The sequence below is a fragment of the Sorex fumeus genome, unplaced genomic scaffold, assembly GCF_029834395.1.
Source record: "Sorex fumeus unplaced genomic scaffold, SorFum_2.1 ptg000098l, whole genome shotgun sequence".
Classification (NCBI taxonomy): Eukaryota; Metazoa; Chordata; class Mammalia; order Eulipotyphla; family Soricidae; genus Sorex; species Sorex fumeus.
Genome location: NW_026606155.1, coordinates 88,906,242 through 88,927,208, shown reverse-complemented (window position 1 = coordinate 88,927,208; position 20,967 = coordinate 88,906,242). Strand labels below are relative to the sequence as shown.

At 43.9% G+C, this 20,967-nt stretch overlaps 2 pseudogenes; both read left to right on the top strand.

Annotated features, from left to right (window-relative positions):
- Window positions 1-1,201: 1,201 nt before the first annotated feature.
- Window positions 1,202-2,517, top strand: LOC130041750 (tubulin alpha-1A chain-like; annotated as a pseudogene).
- A 3,695-nt stretch (window positions 2,518-6,212) lies between these two features.
- The window catches only part of LOC130041749 (dipeptidyl peptidase 3-like), a 31,559-nt pseudogene continuing 16,804 nt past the window's right edge, over window positions 6,213-20,967 (top strand).

The following is a 20,967-nucleotide window of genomic DNA, read 5'->3' as shown; positions in this document are numbered from 1 at the left end:
AAATGAAATATGGTTAAAACTCATGACACTGAGAACGTCCTGACCCCACACCAGGCTGTCTTCACCAGGGCAACTCGGAGGGGGGCGGGTTGAGTTTCCCTCCCCACCCCAGAATAACCCTAGCAGCTGAAAACCTCCAGAATCCAACCACACAACCGTGCTCAAGGCCTCCCTCCACAGGCTCAGACGAGCTTCACCTATGGGGGAACCTGCAGAAAAAAAAAAGGTATGTGGGACCCATGACTGAGATCTCCAAGCTCACTTGAAATGGGACTGGGCCTCCTCCCCGCTCCCTGTCAGCTCTCCAGTTTTCCAGTAGCTTGGCAGTTACACACACAAACTGCTTTTGGTGCCATATAATCTCATCAACAACCAAAATCCAGAGGCTATGAAATAAAGCTCCTGGAAGAGAATGACAGAATATCCTGGGTGTGCAGCCGCAAATGCAGCCGTGCAATCTCTTATACTCTAGCCCTGATGTACCAGAAGTAGCATACTTTTGTTTGGGTTTAACATATATGTTTGTAATCTCTTATACAAGGGCTTAAGTGTGTCCAGGATGAAATACAATAATCTTCACACACTTTCCTCTTATGGTGGTGGGACGGTGCCTGGTGGTGAGATTGGTGTTTGAATATTATCTGTAATAAACTATTGTGAACAACTTTATAAAAATAAAATTTTAAAAGAAAAACATGACACTGGGGAGATATTTCAAAGGGCATGCTTTTTACGCACAAGACCCAGGTTTCATCCCCAGAAATGTGTTGTTCTCTGGGCACCACCACAAGTGGCACCTGAATAGTGAGTCAGGAGCACCCCCTGAGCACATCTGGAGGTGGCCCAAAAACCCAAACACCAAAATAAAGAAAGGAAAAAGAGAAAGAATGTCATGGGCAACCCCAGAGTGGAGTGCTGTAAAGTAATGAAGAACTTAAATACCTCGAGTTGGAATGTTCATGATCTCAGAGCAGCATGCACCTTAAAGTAACAGAAAACACAGCACACTAAGAGTAGTAGGATGTGGGCCATTCCAAGATGGAATGTGCTAGAAAGTACAGAGAAGAAATGCGCTGGGATGCTGGAATGGGATACACTCAAAAAATTCTACCTCAAGTTTCTCTTATATCAACCACCTAAGAGTTGTGTTGTAAAAAGCAATAACCTCTCTTCTTCACCATCTCCACTACAAGCAGCAACCATGTATGAGTGTATTACCATACACACTGATCAGGTTGAAGCCCAAGCTGGCAATGCCTGCTGAGAGCTCTACTGTCTGAAACATGGCATCCAACCAAATGGCCAGATGCCCAGTGACAAGACCATTGAGGGAGGAGACGACTCCTTTAACATCTCCTTCAGTGAAATAGGTATTGGCAAGCATGTGCCCAAGGCAGTGTTTGTAGACCTGGAGCCCAGTTACTGATGAAGTTCGCACTGATACCTCCCACCAGCTCTTCCACCCTGAGCAGCTTGTCAAGGAAGATGCTACCAACAACTATGCTTGTGGACATTATGGCATTGCCAAGGAGATCACTGACCTCGTCTTGGACAAAATTTGGAAACTGGCTGACCAGTGCACAGGGCTTCAGGGCTTCTTGGTGTTTCAAACTTCAGTGGAGAAACTAGTTCTGGGTTCACCTCCCTACTGATAGAACATCACTCCATCAACTATGGCAAGAAGTCCAAGCCCAAGGTCTCCATTTACCTAACCCCTCAGGCTTCCATTGCTGTGGTTGAACCCTACAATCCCATTCTCTCCACTCACACTACGCTGGAGCACTCAGATTGTGCCTTTGTGATGAACAACAGGTCATCTGTGACATTTGTCATAGAAACCTTGATACTGAACACTCAACTAACCTGAACAGATTAACAGGCCTAACTGTGTTCTCTGTCACTGCTTTCCTGTGACTTGATAGGGCCCTGAATGTTCATCTGACAGAATTCCAGATCAAGCTGGTGGCTTACCCCAAACCCACTTCTCTCTGGTCACATACACTGCTTTCATCTCTGCTGAGAAAGCCCTCCATGAACAGATTTCTGTTGCAGAGATCACCAATATGTGCTTTGAGCCTGTCAACCAGACAGTGAAATGTGACCCTCACCATGGTAAATATATGACTTGCCACTTATTATACAGTGGTGACCTGGTCCCTAAAGATGTCAACGCTACCATTACCACCATCAAGACCAAGCATACCATCCAGTTTGTGGACTGATGTCCCACTGGCTTCAAAGTTGATATTAATTACAGCCTCCTACTGTGGTTCCTAGTGGAGACGCGGCCAAAGTCCAGTGAGCTGTGTACACGCTGAGCAACATCACAGACAATGCTGAGGCCTGGGATCACCTGGACCACAAATTTGATCTGATATATGCAAACATGCCTTTGTTCATTGGTATATGGGTGAGAGTATGGAGGAGAGAGAGTTCTCTGAGGCCTGTGAGGACAAGACCACCCTTGACAAGGAGTATGAAGAGGTTGGTGTGGCTTCTGTAATTCCCATTTCATAAAATTTTAGTTTGAATTCATGTAAAGCACTTACTTATCACACTGCTGGGTGTGGGCTGCATTTTACTTCCCTTCAACAAATAGTTAGGTTCTCAAACCTACATCTTAGAGCAGTATCTGATGCCTTGGTACCCACTCCTGTTCAGCTCCTGTTACTCTTTTTATATATAATTGTCTCCTACAAGATGCAAAATTTTCTCCCAGAGAAAATTATAAAATTATAAATCTGCTTTCTAACAACTTATTTGTGGGGCCCACTGTCAAACTGAAAATGTGGACCTCCTTGCTCAGAGATGAAGGGCTATAAGTCAGGGGTGGCAGAGTATTAAACCAAGCATAGGGGCCTCTTCAAAGGAGACTCTGTGTGACTTCCCAGGTCACATTAAGCCCTCCCTGCCTACTTCAATTGCAGAAAAAAATTCCCAGAGTCAGAACATTATATAAGTAAGTCCAATCATGAACAACCTTGTAACTGTGTATCTCACTGTGATTCAATTAAAAATATTTTTTTAATTTAAAAATGTGTTTTAAAAAAAATAGTCCCTTTATGACACATTCAGTTACCTGGGAAACAGAAAGCCTTACCAGCAACTTGCTAAAGCACTTAAAACATACAGACCAGCAATCCAGTCAAAACACTCATCTATCACTAGTCAAATGCATAGTGCTTCCAGGTCTATTACATAGCAAACACTTAATAATACTTGCTGAATAATGAATAATGAAGAAGACAGAAGAAATGATTCTCTAATGAAAGGATCTTAAGAGCTTTAAACATAATACTCAGGAAGTCTTCCCATGTGGCTGAACCTTTTTCAAGCTCCCAGGTTGGGGCTGCCAGTATTAATGTAATAAATTAGCTGTACACTAACATATAGCGACTGCTGAAGAAAATGTCGAAAATGTGTCATCAATGAAGGAATATTATTTAGAAGAAAGGCAGAGAACAAAAGACAGTAAAGCCCAACTTCCCAATCACCAGTTGATCTAATGCTAAACACATATGTATTATGTTGTTATTAGCTAGGGTAGAGAATGATTTAGAAATCATGCCTCTGAAAGGCCTTCCTACTCAATTTCATCTGGCCGCGGTGCCAGACAGGGTCATAAAATTAGTTATCTGGGGGCGTTGGAGCAGGTTATCTCTTAAGTGCATTTAGAGAAAAATGTACCTTCAGAACTTCCTGTAAATCAATACAATGGTGCTGCAAAGTCATCGAGCTGCAGGACTCTGTGCTTGCTTGTCACAGACTCAGACCTTTGGTGAGCCCGATAGCCTATCATGCACCTTTCATTTCATGAGGACAACTCCCACTGCCTGACCTTGGGGAGTTTCCTAACATTTCAGTCTTCTCAAAAATCTGAAGGTAAATCCAATTAAGAGACAAAAGAATAGACAGTATTGAATAATGACAAATCTCTGGCCTTGTATTACAACTGATATTTTTTCCTAGGTCTTTATTTTTCTGGGATTCATTTTTGGTTTTGTTTTTCTGTGAAAGGTAATGAAAATCAGACTAGAGTTGGTGACACAGGATAGTGGCACAGGGTCTTGGACACTTTGTTGGGGTGCAGTAACTTTGTATATCAAGATCATAGTAACACTATTTTAACTATGTTACCTAAGTTACCCGTGTTCCTGCTGATCTTTGATTGTGACTCACTCCACTTTTTAATTAAGGTTGTTCTGTTTTAGTACTTGCTAACATATCAACTTCTGAATCTCTTGCTTTGCATGGGTGGAAAGGAAGACAGCTTGGTATCACCTGTTTCTCCACTGGACTGTGAGATCATGTCTGTGACCCACAGAAATATCAGGAGACTTCCCGGGTATACCTGGTGGCACCAGCACCAAAGTCATCAGGCCTAAGAATCAGTTATGGAAAAATTTCTTAGTACATAATGCCAGATATGCTTTCTTAAAGACATAAATGAAGATATAAGTGATTCAAAGACCCAAGATGGCTTGTGCAGACTTAAAGATTTCAGTGAATTGGAAGTATCATATTGTGTTTTGGGCTGTATTATTTTCTTCATTCTAAGTTTTAGAAATAGCTACTCCCTCCCCGCCCAGGGAACAGCAGAGAAGACTTAGGCTAAAGTTTGATGCTTTGTATAACTGGAAGCAGATCACAAGAGCCAATGGTGCTGTGTTCTGAGATGCATTTCTAAGAAATTCACACATTTGTAAAGAGAATGGATAGAAAGATTTCATAGCTCTACAGCAAGCTTTTCCCCTTTGTGTTCATAATTAATGTGAGTATACTGGAGAGAGAGCACAGCGGGTAGGGTGTTTGTCTTGCATGCAGCCGACCCAGGTTCAATTCCTCCGTCCCTCTCAGAGAACCTGACAAGCTACCAAGAGTATCCCACCTGCACAGCAAAGCATGGCAAACTCCCCAGGGCATATTTTTATATGCCAAAAAAGTAACAACAAGTTTCACAATGAAGATGTTACTGGTGCCCGCTCGAGCAAATCGATGAACAATGGGAGGACAGTGCTACAGTGCCACCTAAGTTACAATAAGAAATCAAAAGTAATTTTCAGCACCAGTGCACTCGAAACAGAAACTTATGACTGTTTTCTTCTTTATCACCTCTTTCCAAATTCCACTGAGTCATAAGCAAAGCACACCTTATCATTGCTTCTTTCCTTCTATTCTCCCATTGGTACTTTGCTCATGGGGCCTGGTGTTAGAGCTTGGCATGGGGTTGCAACTCAAACTCCTGGTTCCATCTCATCAGAAAAATGACCTTGTGAAGGAAAATAAAAGAGATGTGGAAGTAGAATGGAAAGGGAAACATTAAAACACACAATTTGCAGTAGTGTTGATCCTGAATACCAGAACATTTGAATTATTGTCATGTGCTACATAACAGTGATGGGCTGGACTTTTCAATATCCAAGCAGTATTACAGAATCTCTAAGTTTCTGTGGTTACATTTTTATATTCCCATAGTAATCAATGTTCATATTTCTCAGAACATAATCCCTGTCATTAAGAATGGAGAACATTGGAAACAACCCAAATGTCCCATCACAGAGGAAAGGCTAAGGAAGCTATATCATAGATACACACAATGGAATATTATGCAACCGTACAAAAATATGAAACACTGCAGTCAACTGCAACTAGGATAAAACTTGAAGGTAACATGTTAAACAAAGGAAGTCAGAGGGACAGATAATGACAAATACCATATTATCTCACTCATTTGTGCATATAGACAGACAAAATAAGGGAATATACAATATCACACAATGACAAAACTTTGGCCTTGGATTGCAAAACTCAGATTACCAAGCAATGGAGGAAAGGATGGAGGGAATGAGGAGCTGGACTAGAGGTGATATGGGGATAGTGGTAGAGGTTCTTAAGTATTTTGAAGGAAGTGGAGGATGCAGCGAGTTTGTTCAGCATGATCACAGTCAGGATCACCCTGTTGTTCGTTGATTGCCTCGAGCAGGCACCAATAACGGCTCCTTTGTCCTACCCTGAGATTGTAAAAAAGTGCCACATTCAAGGCTCTTTCAGGATTAGGAGAATGAGACCCATCATTGTTACTGGTATTTGGCATATTGGGTATGCCATGGGGAGTTTGCCAGACTCTACCTTGTGGGCAGGTTACATTCGGTAGCCTGCCAGGTTGTCCAAAGCAAGAATGAGATAATAAGATGTTTGCGAAGAAAGCAGCTGCCACAGCAGGGCCCATGGTGGACACCCAGTACATCCTGCCCAATAACATCGGCCTGAACTGCCGCGAGGCCTTCCACCTGCTATCGCCCTCAGAGCGCCTCTATGCCCACTACCTGTTGCGCGCTGCCTGGTATGGGGGCTTGGCGATGCTGCTGCAGACCTCACCTGAAGCCCCTTACATCTATGCCCTGCTCAGCCACCTCTTCTGGGCCCAGAAGCCCGATGAGCTGTGCCAGCACACCCTGGCAGAGGGCCTCAGCAAGGAGGAATTCCAGGCGTTCCTGATCTACACTGCAGGCATCTACTTCAACAAGGGAAACTACAAATCCTTTGGCGACACCAAGTTTGTCCCCAACTTGCCCAAGAAGCTGGAACGCGTGATCCTGGGGAACAAAGCGGCCCAGCAGCACCCAGAGGAAGTCCGGGACCTCTGGCATATGTGCGGGGACCTCATGTTCTCCCTGGAGCTGGGGCTCCAGCACCTCGGCCTGGGGAAGGAGGGAGTCACCACCGACTTCTCGGGGGAGGGGGGGTGCACCCTGGAGGATGCCAAGCTGGCTCAAGACTTCTTGGACTCACAGAACCTCAGTGCCTACAACAGCCGGCTCTTCAAGGAGGTGGGTCAAGACTGGCAGCCCCGCTACCAGGTGCAGCTGGGCTCTGCGCTGAGCTCAGAGCCCACTCTGGACTCCGACGTGGATCCCAAGCTGAAAAGCTATGACTTCCAGGGGAGCCATTTCCAGGTGAGGGGGCAAGGAGGGAACTACGCTCCCATCCTCCAGAAGGTGGTGGATCACCTGGAGAAAGCCAAGGCGTCCGCAGCAAACAGCCACCAGGAGCAGATGCTGGCGCAGTGCATGGAGAGCTTCCTGCAGGGTTCCACTGAGGCCTACAAGAGAGGCTTCCGCTTCTGGATCCAGGACAAAGGCCCCATTGTGGAGAGTTACATCGGCTTCATCGAGAGCTACCGAGACCCCTTTGATTCCGTGGAGAGTTTGAAGGCTTCGTGAACAGGGCCATGAACAGAGCGCCAACTTCACGTGCTTGGTGGCGAGCGCGGAGCAGCTGCTCACAGAGCTGCCCTGGCCCCCGGCCTCAGAGAAGGATAAGTTCCTCACCCCCGACTTCACCTCCCTGGATGTAATGACCTTCGCGGGTTCTGGCATCCCGGCCGGCATCAACATGCCCAACTAAGATGACCTGCAGCAGCCAGAAGGCTTCAAGAATGTGCCACTGGGCAATGTGCTGGCCATGGCCTATGCCACCAAGCGGGAGAAGCTACCTTCCTGGAGGAGGAGGACAAGGACCTGTACATCCACTGGAAGGAACCCTCCTTTGATGTGCAGGTGGGGCTGCACGAGCTACTGGATCACGGCAGCGGGAAGCTCTTTGTGCAGGACGAGAAAGGAGCTTTCAACTTTGACCCAGAGACAGTGATCAACCCGGAGACCAGGGAGCAGATTCAGAGCTGGTACCGGAGCGGGGAGACGTGGGACAGCAGGTTCAGCACCATCACCTCCAGCTACGAGGAGCGCCGTGCTGAGAGCATGGGGCTCTACCTCTGGCTGCACCCCGGCATGCTGGAGATCTTCGGCTTCCAGGACTCCGAGGCCGAGGACGTCATCTACGTCAACTGCTGAACATGGTTCTGGCCAGGCTCCTCGCCATGGAGTTCTACAAGTTTGTTCATGAGACCATAAAATTTTGCAGTATTGTGGCCAATTTACCTAACTATTTGTTTTTTAATTTTTATTGATTCACCGTGGGCTGGAGTGATAGCACATCAGTATGGCGTTTGCCTTACAAGCAGCCAACATGGCCGACCCAAGTTCAATTCCTCCCCCCCTTTCGGAGAGTCCGGCAAGCTACCCGTGAGGTATTCGATATGCCAAACACAGTAACAATAAGTCTCATGATGGAGATGTTACTGGGCCTGCTCGAGCAAATCGAACAACGGGAGGACTGTGATCGAGCAAATCGAACAACGGGAGGACTGTGACCGTGATTGATTCACCGTAAGGTACAGTAACAAAACTTTCATGTTTGAGTTTCAATCATACTATACTATTTTTAATAACAACTGTACTTCAGGCAATTAAAATAGTTTGTTTAAATGAGTTATGAAGACAAAGTGTCCTCCAAGGACCCTGTAACTTTTATGCCATACAACCAATGATAGTTTTTAAATATTTGCCATTTATCATTAAATTCTGATGCTTTCTGAATTTTTACTGCAAGAATTTTAAGGTATTGGACTGAAGAGATAGTACAGAGGTTTGTATGTGGCCTTTCCTTGTATATGGCCAACTCTGGTTCCATCCCTGGCACTGTATATGGTTTCCCCAAGCACTACCAAGAGTAATTCCTGGGCACAGAGCCAGCAGTAATCCCTGAGCACCCAAAGCACTGTATAAGATTGCAAAACAAAACAAAACACAAGCTTAAGGTTTTTTTCTTTCTATCTTTGTCACACATACAGAATCTTTATACAGTGTGAAGGATAAGAAACAGAGGAGTAGATGATACTACCCCTCTATACTGCAGACCTAGTTTTAGTCAATTTAATGACCACATCTTGGATAGCTCTTCTCAAGATTTAGAGAAAAAAAAACATTTCTAGAGGGTGAAGAGTTAACTCAATATCTGAGTGCATTCTTTGTATCTAGGAGGCCAGGGTTTGATACCCAGAACTGCAAGTTCCCCTGATCACCTCTAAAAGTAATCCCAAATCAGAAGAGGGATTATGCCCTGAACACTGCTGGTACAAACCCAAAAACAAACAAAAAGGTTTCTGAAAATACATAACTGGAAGACCAACCAAATGTTAGCTGAACTCAGAACCCAGAGTGAGGAAATTGTAAATCCTAAGGAGACACCACCTTCCTGCCTTGGTATGAGGCAGTTCCTTTCTTTTTTTTTTTTTTAATCATTTTATTTAATTTTTTTTAATTAGTGAAACACCATGAGGTACAGTTGTAGATTTACAATTTTTTGTGCTTGGGTTTGATTATACAATGATCAGATACCCATCCCTCCACCAGTGCCCATTTTCCACCACCATGGATAATATCCCCCAACCCCCTTCCCCCATCCCCCCCTGCCTCTGTGGCAGGGCAATCCCCTGTGTTCTCTCTCTCCTTTTGGGTGTTGTGGTCTGCAAAAGAGGCATTGAGTGGCAAACATGTTCAGTCCATAGTTCACTTTCGACATGCATCTCCCCTCCTGGGAGGATCCTCCAAACACCCTTTATTTGGTGTTCCCTTCTCTATCTGAGCTGCCCTTTCCTCTAGAATGCCTGACTGGCCACTAAGCTATGGAGTAATCCTCCTGTGGGCAGTTCCTTTCTTATTTAATGCTCTTATATTCATTTTGTAACTTATTTTCCCTCTCTCTCAAAGGACCTCCTTTTCTCTCTTCTCTCCCTCAAAATCCTTGAATTCTATTTCCCACCCCTCCTTTTCTTCTCCTTTGCAGTGTTGTGAGACCTATGAGAGAGCACGCTCTGGCAAGTCAGAGCTCATGAGGTTCAGGGCACATGTTCAGGGGACAAATTGGTTGATAGTTTTCTGGCATGTGACTCTGAGGTCAAGGACGGGTGGGAGCATAATCTCAGCTTTGTGATGGGAAGAAGGTACGTGGGAGCCCGATGTGCCCCCACAAATACATACACATCTGTTCTTGTGTTGATAGCTGCACCCTCAGCAATTAGCCCCCACAGTTGTCTTTCCAGACTGTGGGTTCCAATAAGAAAGCCTGAGTCCTCATATTCTAGACTGGTTTGTGGCTGGCTATTACTTTCCATGGCTGAACTGTAAGGTGTGTGGAGTATAATGCAACTTTCTCAGTGTTAGTGTCTCGCTCTGGATGTCCCCTTCATATTGGTAAATTATACCCCATCAGTGAAAGCCTCTCTTTGTTTAGAAAATAAATTCTAAAACGTAAACCTTGACCTATTTGTTCCTATTCTTTTAAGGGTATCTCTCTCACATTTTATCACTTTTAAGGCAGGATTATAAATATTTGGAGACTTCACGGCCAAAAATGACTTTATGAATTTGGGGAAAATCACTTGCTTGTGCCATGATTTTTCCTTTGGCAAAGTGATGTATGATAAATATATATCTGCTTAAAGGATTGGAGAAGATTAAAGTCTAACAAGACCGAAATGGAAATTCAGCTGAGCACTGAAACTTCAGGCCTGAATCATAAATGGTGGAGTGCACCAGAACCGTGAAAGGTATGTGGGGTGTAGGGTTGGTGTGAATGTGAATTGGGGAATCGGATGATGTGATGCTGGGGATGAAATCCATGGTCCTGTACCTCAAAGGCAGGAGCTCCAATCTTCCAGCCCAGAGCTCTCACTGTCTCCCATGACTCTCTACGGCTCATCCTACCAGGTCTCCTCTGTCTTTCTCCCCTCTTCCTATTCTCATGCTACCCATAGATCCAACTCAGAGGACACGCCTTTTCCTGAAAGTCTTTGGGCACGTTCCAACTGCCAATAAATTCACTGTCCTTTTACTGCCTGAGCTACACAAGTCTATCAATCATGTGGCATTTAAAAAAATTTTTTTATTTTATAAAGTAGCTCACAATATTTGACTACACTTAATATTCAAACACCAATCCCATCACCAGTACACCTTACCACCACCATATTTCAGGTGTTTCCATCCCAAACCCCAATCTCTGCCCAAAGCAGAACCAAAACAATATATTTCCCTCTAAGGTCGGTTGCCTCCTACTTTGAATTCCATTAAACGTGTTGTGGTACTCTTGGAGTATGGGTAGGGTGTGTTGTACGAAGTGTCGCAGCCACACTGCGACAGGAAAAAGTTCACTCATGGGTGAGGCTCAGCCCAAGTGTGTGGAGAGCAGTTTAAACATGGTGACGGTTGAGTTGTGGAGGTTTTCAACTGCAGGAGCTGGGTCCCTTGGGGAGGGAAGGGGGTCTCACTCACCCCCACTCTGGGGTGCCCCGTGTTTAACAGCCTGGCACAGGGTCCGGCAGCATGGTTATGGCGAGCGTCATGTTATGCTCCCTTCCGGGAGAAAAGGGCATGCGATCTGAATGGTGGCCGATGACTTGATTATCTGGCGCCAGCCAGGAGTAGTTTATGGGCATGACTGCTGAATCACCCAGAGATAGTGGGTTACAGGCAGAGGATCTCCATTTCTGGTCCCGTTGAACCCAGAGTTCTCAGTCACAAAGTTCCACATACCTGGGTTTTCTGAGGATTTGTTCACTCGTGGGTGAGGCTTGGCCCGAGCGTGTGGATAGCAGCTGTGAACATGGTGGCGGGTGAGTTGTGCAGGTTCTCGGCTGCCGGGGATGGGTCCCTTAGGGAGGGGTGGTCTCACCCACTCCCATATGGGGCACCCCAAGTGAAATAGCCTGGCGCGGCGTCCAGCAGCATGTTTATGTCATGTCGCATTTTTATATTCCACTTTTTTTGAGCGGGTGATGCTCAAGGATCACTCCTATTGGTGCTGGGCGACCATTTGCAGTGCTAGAGATTGAGCCAGGGTTGAATGATACATGTAAGGTGAGTGCCTTTGTTATCTCTCTAGCCCCAGGCAACTTTTTGTCTTATCTAATATTGCAATTTGCCATGTTGTAGCCTGAAGGAAAAATATTTATGGAAGTGGAAATCGAGTTACTCATTTCCACTAGTGCATTATTTAACAAACTCTAGAGAGAGTTTGACACTATGCTCAGGTTACTCCCGGCAATGTTCAGGGGATCTTGTGGTATTAGGGTTTAAATTCCAGTCTCCTTCATGCAAATAATGTGCTCAGAACTTTGAGCAATCTCCCTGCCCAAATAACTTCAACTTATTTTGATCAGCTCTTTGACTATCAAACAGCATTAGAGCAGAAGCCCCAGTACCTCCCACATAAAAGTTGTCTAATTTACTTGTTGAGGGGAAACAGTGAAGGATCTCAAAGAAATGAAGCACATGCTTTTCAAACTTGAAGCACTCAGATGGATCCCCAAAAATACAAAGTAGCCTTGGTGATCCCACCAACACCTTGCCCCATCAGCACTGCATAGCTTAGGCCCCATCCGCATGCATGGGTTAGCTGAGCACTAAAACTTCAGGCCTGCATCATCTGAGCATCCCAACTCCAGCTAGTCCAGCACTGCACTGCAGCACTGTCCTCGCGTTATTCATCGATTTGCTCAAGTGAGCACCAGTAACGTCTCCATTGTGAGACTTGTTGTTACTGTTTTTGGCATATTGAATACGCCACAGGTAGCTTACCTGGCTCTGATGTTCAGGTAGCTTGCTAGGCTCTCCGAGAGGGACGGCCGAACCCAGGTCAGCTGCGTGCAAGGCAAACGCTCTACCCGCTGTGCTATCGCTCCAGCCCACAATAAAAAATAAATTTAAAAATTATTTGTTTTTAAAAAAACACAGAAGAACCTGGGCTAGTGCTGGATTTCCTCTGGCTCAAAGGAAGTGAGAATGTCTGCTGTTAGACAAATTAGCATAGTACCTAGTTCGAATGAAGTGTTACGAGAGGGTGACTCCTCTACACAGTAACAGAGCAATAGTTGGGGAGCATCTTAGCAGGATTAGGTCAAAGTAGGCCAGAGAAAAGGTAAAGAAAGAAAAGAAGCAATGTGGTGAGAACAAGGGTGTGAGGAAAAGGGGTGTCCAGTGAGGTCTTTTCAGTGGTGACAGTAACAATAAGGTGGTTGAGAGGGATATTTAACATTTATTGTGTCACTGTCACTCCCGTTGTTCATCGATTTGCTTGAGCGGGCCCAGTAACATCTCTATTGTGACACTTGTTACTGTGTTTGGCATATCGAATACGTCACGGGTTGCTTGCCAGTATGGGCAAGATACTCTTGGTAGCTTGCCGGGCTCTCTGAGAGGGGCGGAGTAATCAAACCAAGGTCGCCAGGGTCGGCTGCATGCAAGGCAAATGCCCTACCTGCTGCGCTATCGCTCCAGCCTACATAGCTATAATTCATAGCTAGGGGATGTTCAGAGCTTCTGAGAGGGGAGAAGCAGGGAGGTAATATGTAAAAGTCAGTTTACCCAGAAAAATCAGAGAATTGTGCAGAAGACATGTGCCAATCAGAGACAACATAGAGAGAAGTCTAGAATTCTCAGATGTTGAGAATGATAGAAATACTCTCATTTTATAGGAACGAGAGGTTCAAGACCATTTTATTTAAATACTAAAGCATAATGGGACCTTAGATGGTATCTAAGTGGTCAACACTTTAGTAACAACTTGTTTGTTGATGTTCTCTCTAACTGCACTATAACCTTCTAAGGACAGGAACAATGACAAAATATGGAACTAAATGTATGAGCCTGAATTTCATCCCTACACAATAACACAGTAGCTCGTGGAATTATATTTCTGTAGTATGAGAAGTATCAGTGTATCTCCCCTCCTTGTAAGATGGGGGAAAGCAGTCTCAGAGTGGTGACATCCTGGTCATCCTGGTCATTAGGTTACTGAGCCAACAGTGAGTCAGACAAGCCTGGGTTAGGGAAAAAGCCTGAATGATTGGTTCTTTGCTGTCAGGGTGAAATCTAGCTGTCTAGTCCTGTGCCCACATTTGATACAACAACCTGTGTCCCCAAATTATTATATTTACTATCTAGATCAAAATCTTTAGATATATTACATAATATTTAAAAGGGAAAGGGCAGGGGAGATAGATCAAAGAAGTGGAGAGCATGTCTTGCACGCAACAAAACTCCAACACCTTATTTTTTTAAAAATGCAATGACATCTTCTCAGAGGGGCAGAACTAAAGAAACTAACAATTCATTTATGCAAGTGAAATAGTTAAAGTATTTAACACACTATTGAGTACACAGAGATAACCAATAAATATCCTCCCTTTTTCCTTTCTGTGGCTCTTTCTTCTTCCCTAAATTTAGGGTCAGTGTTCAATCTACCTAGTCATGATCCCTGTATTCCTTTCAAACAGCTCCTGACAAGACTGATAGATCATCTTCACAGATTGAAATCCAAAGTGGTAGACCACATCTGAACTGATTATTTATCTATATAATATATTATTGGGTGGCTAAACACAAATTTATTGACGTATAAATGGGAAAAATTAAATACTGGACTGGACAGATGGTAGAGCAGGTAGGATGCTTTCCTTCCACGTGGTTGGCCCAGTATCCAATCCCTGGCCCCACATATGATCCTCTGAGCCAAACCAGTAGTGATCCCTGAATGCAGAACCAGAAGTAAGTCCTGAGCACTGCCAGGTATGGCAAAAAAAAAAAAAAAGAACTCTCTCCCACATGACTATAATGTTCATACCCAACAATATTTAAATAGTGATATAGCCAAATTAAATGTTACATTTTCCCCATTTGAGATAATCAGGCTCTTAAAATAGTAATCACCCCAATGTCCCTTAAAATAGTTCTGCAGCACAGTATAAGACCTTAATTTGTTAGTATTCTTATTCTTATTCTTGCTTTCTCTTCAATACTGCAAGATAATAGAAAGGAATGCCAGACAAAGAACAAAACTTTCAGAAGTGGGAGTTCTATAAAATAAATGGTCCCCAATCCACGGCAAGAGCATACCAAGCGACATCCTCCTTTCCCATAGCAGAGCCTGGCACCCAGGAACCATGGGCCTAGGCCAGAGTGCTGACTGGGTTTTGTGGAGCTCTTTGCCAAAACATGAATGGATTCAGTAGAATCTGACACAGGCCAAGGTGTCTGACACAGGCCAAGGTGTGTGTGTGTGTACTAGAGCGGAGGAGGGGGGGGCAGGGGGGGAGGGTGCGTGGGGGGAGGGACAACTCTACCAGAAACGATATTCTAACATGAATCCCCAAAACACTCCAGGATTAATTAACAGATTAATTAATTAAAAGTTTACCCAACTTCTGTTAAGAGGAAGTCTTAGCTATAAATCGAGATTGTTAGGAATTTTCTTAAGTAGAGTCACAAACTCCCAGTTGTTCCAAACTTGCCTCCTTATGCCCCTAAGGTACAGGCAAAAATGTTTCCTCTGGAGGACTGATTCACTCCCAAGATCCTTATCATCTCAGGAAGCTGCTGCAGTTCCTAAAAAGGCTTTCCGAAAGGTTATTCAAACATTAAATGTAATTTGAATCAAATTAGAAGATAAGAGTAGGGAAGGGCCGCCAAGCCGGCGCCGGCTTTGAAGTCTATCCACAAAGGCTGATTTCTCAATTTCTCAAGGATTCAACTGACTCAATGTAGCCAAAAGGTGAACCCTGCCTGCAAGGAAGACAGAGGTATTGTGGCTGCCATCTGTCTCACCTAGTCCTCTTTCTTCCACCACTTCAGTCCAAGAAAATTCACTAACTTCCTATGTCATCTTGAGAGGAGAGGGAAATGAGATTCAACCTGAGTCAGAGGAGGGTTTGAAGACAGGTGCCTGTGTCTTGAGACATGTTCTGAAGGACAGTACAGATAAAGAGGAAGCCAGCAAAGAATCTTTGGCAAGAGCTCCCTCCTCTTGCCTCTTCCTTCCCTCCATCCCTCTCTACCTCTCTCAGTCTGCCCAAAACATGTTCTCAGAAAGTAACTGTGATTGGCTGTGTCACTGGGAAGCAAAATCAGAAAGTACTCAAGTGCTTTCTGTGCCTGCTAAAGGGTTTCTAGTAATCTGTGAGTAAGTAAAGGTGTCCCTGACTTTGTACATCCTGTTGAAAATTATCCTCCTGTATGTTGATCAGTGACTAGCTCTTTAAATTTGTAAAACAAATAAATAAATCAATACTATAGACCAAAGTCTCTCTCAGGACCCTAAAATAACACACCAATTGACATAGGGTTCTGGACTCAAGAGGTCACAGGTACCAGGCAGAGCTTTGAGGAAAAGGATAGAAAGATCACAGTCCGTGTGATTTCTAAGCAGCAGAACACACAAACAAACACTAAACACTACATTCCTTTATGTGGGTTGCCCTTACAGCACCTACCAGTGACTCTGTTGTTTTTTGTTTTTTTTCCATTTCTTAAATCACACCTGGCTGTGTTCAAAGATCACTCCTAATAATATTCAGGGGATATCAAGAACATGTGCAAGAGAAATCCCCTACCCTCTCTCTGGCCTATCTGTAATTCTTAAACTTTTGCCTGGTTACAGAACAGTGCATTTAATCCTTTGAATATGACCTCTCCCCCCAAGTCATATGTTGAAAACCTAACCCTAAATTTGAATACAGTAAGAAAGAAAATTAAATGAGGTCATATGGGTAAGGCCCTAATCCAGAAGGATGACTGTCCTTATAAGAAGACACATTAGAGATCTCATTCTCTCCACCTTGTGAGAACAAATAAAAAGATTATCAACTGCAAGCCAGGAAGAGAGTCCTCACCAGAAAACAAATGAACTAGCCCTTTGGTCTTAGACTTCCCAGTCTCCAAAAAATATGAGAAAATTAGTTTCCGTTGTTCAAGCTAATCAGTCTATGAGTTTTGGTATGGCAGCCTGAGCAGAACAAGATTCTTGCTTTCCCTAAAATTCTTTAAGAACAATACTCAGACAAGTTCAAATGAATATACATCTTCTGGGCCTACTGTTACTGAAGTCAAATTTCTTCCTATTGTATATCTTTTATTTCATACAGGTATACACAATACTTCATTTTCCTCCACACTCTCTCCTTTGCCATGTCTCAAATATTGTATCACAAATAAGACGGATGGTATAATCGATGTTACAATCAGACTTACACAATCCAGATATACTTTGAATCCTGATGAAAAGCAGAGAACTTTTTTGTTCCTTCTGTGTTGGTCTCCAGGTCTCACCATTAAAAAGGTTCTCTTTTCCTTTGGGGGTGAAGAGGAGTTGGGGTCATACCCGGAAGTGCTCGAGACTGACTTGTAACCCTGTGTTCTGGTATCACTTCTGGCAGGGCTCGGGGGACAATATGCAATGCCAGTGATCAAACCTGCATCAGAGGTTTGCAAGGCAAGCACCTTAAGCCTGTACTATCTCTCTGGCCCTAAAGAGGTTGACTTAAGATATCTCCATTTTAGTACTATGTAGCTGTCAGAAAAGATGAAGCCATGAAATTTACATACAAATGGTACTACATGGAAAGTATCATGTTAAGCGAAATGAGTCAGAAGGAGCGGGATAGACACAGAAAGATTGCATTCATCTGGGGAACATAAAGTAACATGGGAGACTAACACCCAGGAGTGGCCAAAACTAGTACCAGGAATTTTGCTCCATGACTTGGAAGCCAGCCACACGTGCTAGGGGAAAAGGAAATTGAGATAGAGAAGGGAGCACCAAATCAAGGGTGTTGGGAGGATCCTCCCAGGATGGGAGAAGCATGCTGAAAGTAGACTATAGACCAAACATGATTGCCACTCAATGCCTCTCTTGCAAACCACAGAACCCAAAAGGAGAGAGAACAAAAGGGAATGCCCTGCCACAGAGGCAGGGTGGGATGGGGGTGCGGGGGTTGGGAGGGATGCTGGGACCTGTGGTGGTGGAGGATGGACGTTGGTGGAGGGATGGGTACTTGATCATTGTATAACTGAAACCCAAGCACAAAAATTTTCAAGTCTATAACTGTACCTCGTGGTGTTTCACTAATAATAAATAAATAAATAAATAAATAAAATTTTTAAAAAGATATCTCCATTTTCATGGTCAGGTTAGCGTGGATAGGAGAATAATTTGTTAACATCTTTCAATAAACAAGAGGCTGACTGACTCCCTTTGAAGGGAATTGGATGAAGAGTTACTTCGAGGGCCAGAGAGATAATACAGGGGTCAAGGCACTTACCTTATACACACCCAACCCCAGTTCAAACCCCAACATTGCATATGATCGCTCAAGAACCTCTAGGAGTGATACTAAGCATAGAGTCAGGAGTTATTCCCGACCACGGCCAGGGGTGGCTCCAAAAAATAAAACAACAAAAACAACAACCTTTTCTCCTCTTGTATTTAAGAGAAAAGTTTCAGGCCAGAGAGACAGTACAGGGGTTAAGACACTTGTCTTACAAGTCAATTCTGGTTCATTCCATTTTTAGCACTCCATATGATTCCTCTAGAATTGTCAAACACCGTTCGGTGTGGCCCAACACCCTTCCCCACAAAAAAAGAAAAAAATGATCATATACAGAGCTGGAGAGGTATTTTACCTTGAATGCCATGGACTCAATCCTTATACAGCACTGCATATGATCCCCTAGCACCACTAAGAACAGAGCTAGAAATAGTCCCTGAGCACCACTATGTGAGGCCCCCAAAAGAAGGTTTAAGAGTCCTGGTTTAAGCTTAGGAACCAGAAGGTGTCTTCAAGCAAGAGCAAAAATACTCTGTTCAATCCCCCAGTACTTCAGGGTTCCCTGAACACTGCTAAGAGATCCCCAGCACAGAGCAAGGAGTTAGCCCCAGTGTTCTGCCAAGAGTGGCCTCACAGCCCAAAATCAAATCAACCCAAAAAAGCAAAACTCAGCAAACAAACCTTGCTGACTTGATAATTACCCCTATCTACCAGATAAGATAAAAAAAAAAACCCTTTGTCTCAAAGGTTAAGGAAATTATAAAGCATTTAAGAGAAATTAAGATGAATTATTAACTATCCTGAAAATTGAATAACAGTGCTCCAAGGATAGGGCTTAAAAGGTTATATGTGAATGAGGTGGAATCCAGGTGTGGAGTGTTAAAGAGGTAGAAGGAAAGTACCTATTGAAATGGACTTCGGGTGGAGGTAGATAGTACAGTGGATAGGGCACTTGCCTTACACAAAGCAGATCTGGGTTTGATCCCTGGTGTCCCATAAGGGTCACTCTGAGCACCACCAGGAGTGATCCCTGAGCAAAGCCAGGAGCAACCTCTGAGCACCACCTGGTGTGAGCCCCCCCGCAAAAAAATAAATAAATAGAGTGGTAGGGAGAGAAGGGGTATGACAGTGGCTGGCCAGGGGCAAGAGGCAGAAGTCTGAGTGACAACTGGACCTCTCACTGCCATGCCTTGGGGCAGACAGTGAGGAGTGGGGACACAGTGCTAAACATTCATCACACCCTCCAAACTTTATACACATCCCAGATGCTTGAGAAATGGGGCTAGAGACTATTGAAAACTATTATAATAGTTTCCTATGAAACTATTATAAAGTATGATCAAACATTTTCTACAGTCTTAACTCTAGCTCAATGAAACACTGAGTCTTTGCATCACTCTGAAAATTTTAGGATAGGTAGCAAGTCATTGTCTAGAATTTCAAGATTCCTTGTTGTCTATGGGATGAGGCCTCATTGCCTTGCAGGGTGCCAGAAAAACAGCTTTCATACCACTCAGCACAAACTCAGCAACGTTTTCTTTGGAGCCCACTGAAAGTTGCTGGGGTATCCCCTGCCAAAATAACTATATATGGATAACTTTTGGACTTAGGATATAAGTAGATAAAGCACCCAACAATTCTTATTTTCAAGAGTCACAATAGAATGGCCTTTAGAAACCCAAGGTCATAGGACAAAACTAGCAGTCCCCCAAAGATGGATTTACAAAATCCAGGATGAGAATATAAGCTACTTCATTCTGGGAAATATTTTGTTAAATCATTAGGTGAATAATGAGCATAGAGGACCTTCTCCCCTTGACCAAACTTAGTTCAAAAATTAGAAATCCATACTTCTTTCTGATTGTTAGCTATTGAAGCAAGCTGTCAAAGTTAGAGGCAGCTTCAGTGTCTTGAGGCTAAACCAGCTGAACCTAGGTTGACAAACCCAGCTCCAAAGTCAGTAACAGTGCCTCCTGTCTATGCTCGAAATTTGTAGTGGATAGTTATTGATTATCTCTCACCACTTTGTTTCAGGTGACATTATTTATGTAACCTTGATTATTTAATTAACAAAAAACTATGGGTGTCAGGGGCCGGAGCGATAGCACAGCAGGTAGGGCATTTGCCTTGCGCACGGCTGACCCAGGTTCAATCTCCAGCATCCCATATGGTCCCCCAAGCAACGCCAGGAGTAATTCCTGAGTGCAAAATCAGGAGTAACCCCTGAGCATTGCTGGATGTGACCCAAAAAGGGGGAAAAAAACTATGGGTGTCAAAGATGCAGTTCAAAGAACTGGAACACATGATTAGCATTTATAAACCTTGGATTTGAACCCCAACATTTCATAGCCTCCCTAGAACTACCAAGAAACTACCACTGCCACCACAACCAAAAGAAAACTATAAAATATTTAGAGACCATCTACTTTTCTGTTTATTTGTTTGTGGGGGGTCACACCCAGCGGTATTCAGGGCTTACTCCTGGTTCTGTGCTCAGGGATCATCTGGCAGTAGTTGGAAGAATATATGCAATGCCAGGCATCAAACCCAGATCAGTCAGTTTCAAGACAAGCATCCTATCAACTATTCTATCTCTCTAACCCCAAACTATTTCATTTTACACATGAGAAAACTGAGGCCCAGTTTCTGTTAACTTGAGGTGCCTACAGAAAGGGTTAATGGTGGACTCTAGAAAAGATAGGTCCGAGTCCTAACTCCTAGAAGCTTGAACATAATCTTATTAGAAAAGATGTCTTTGAAAATGTAATTAAGCCAAATATCTTAAGATCATTCTTAATTAAGGGAGACCCTTAACCCAATAACAAGTATCCATATAAGAGAAAGGTAAAGGGATTTGAGACTCAGAAGAGACAGGAGTCAAAGAGATAGTACAAGGGGTTAAACACTTGAATTTGATCCCCAGTATCACATATGGTCCCCCAAGCACCTTTGGGTGTGATCCCTGA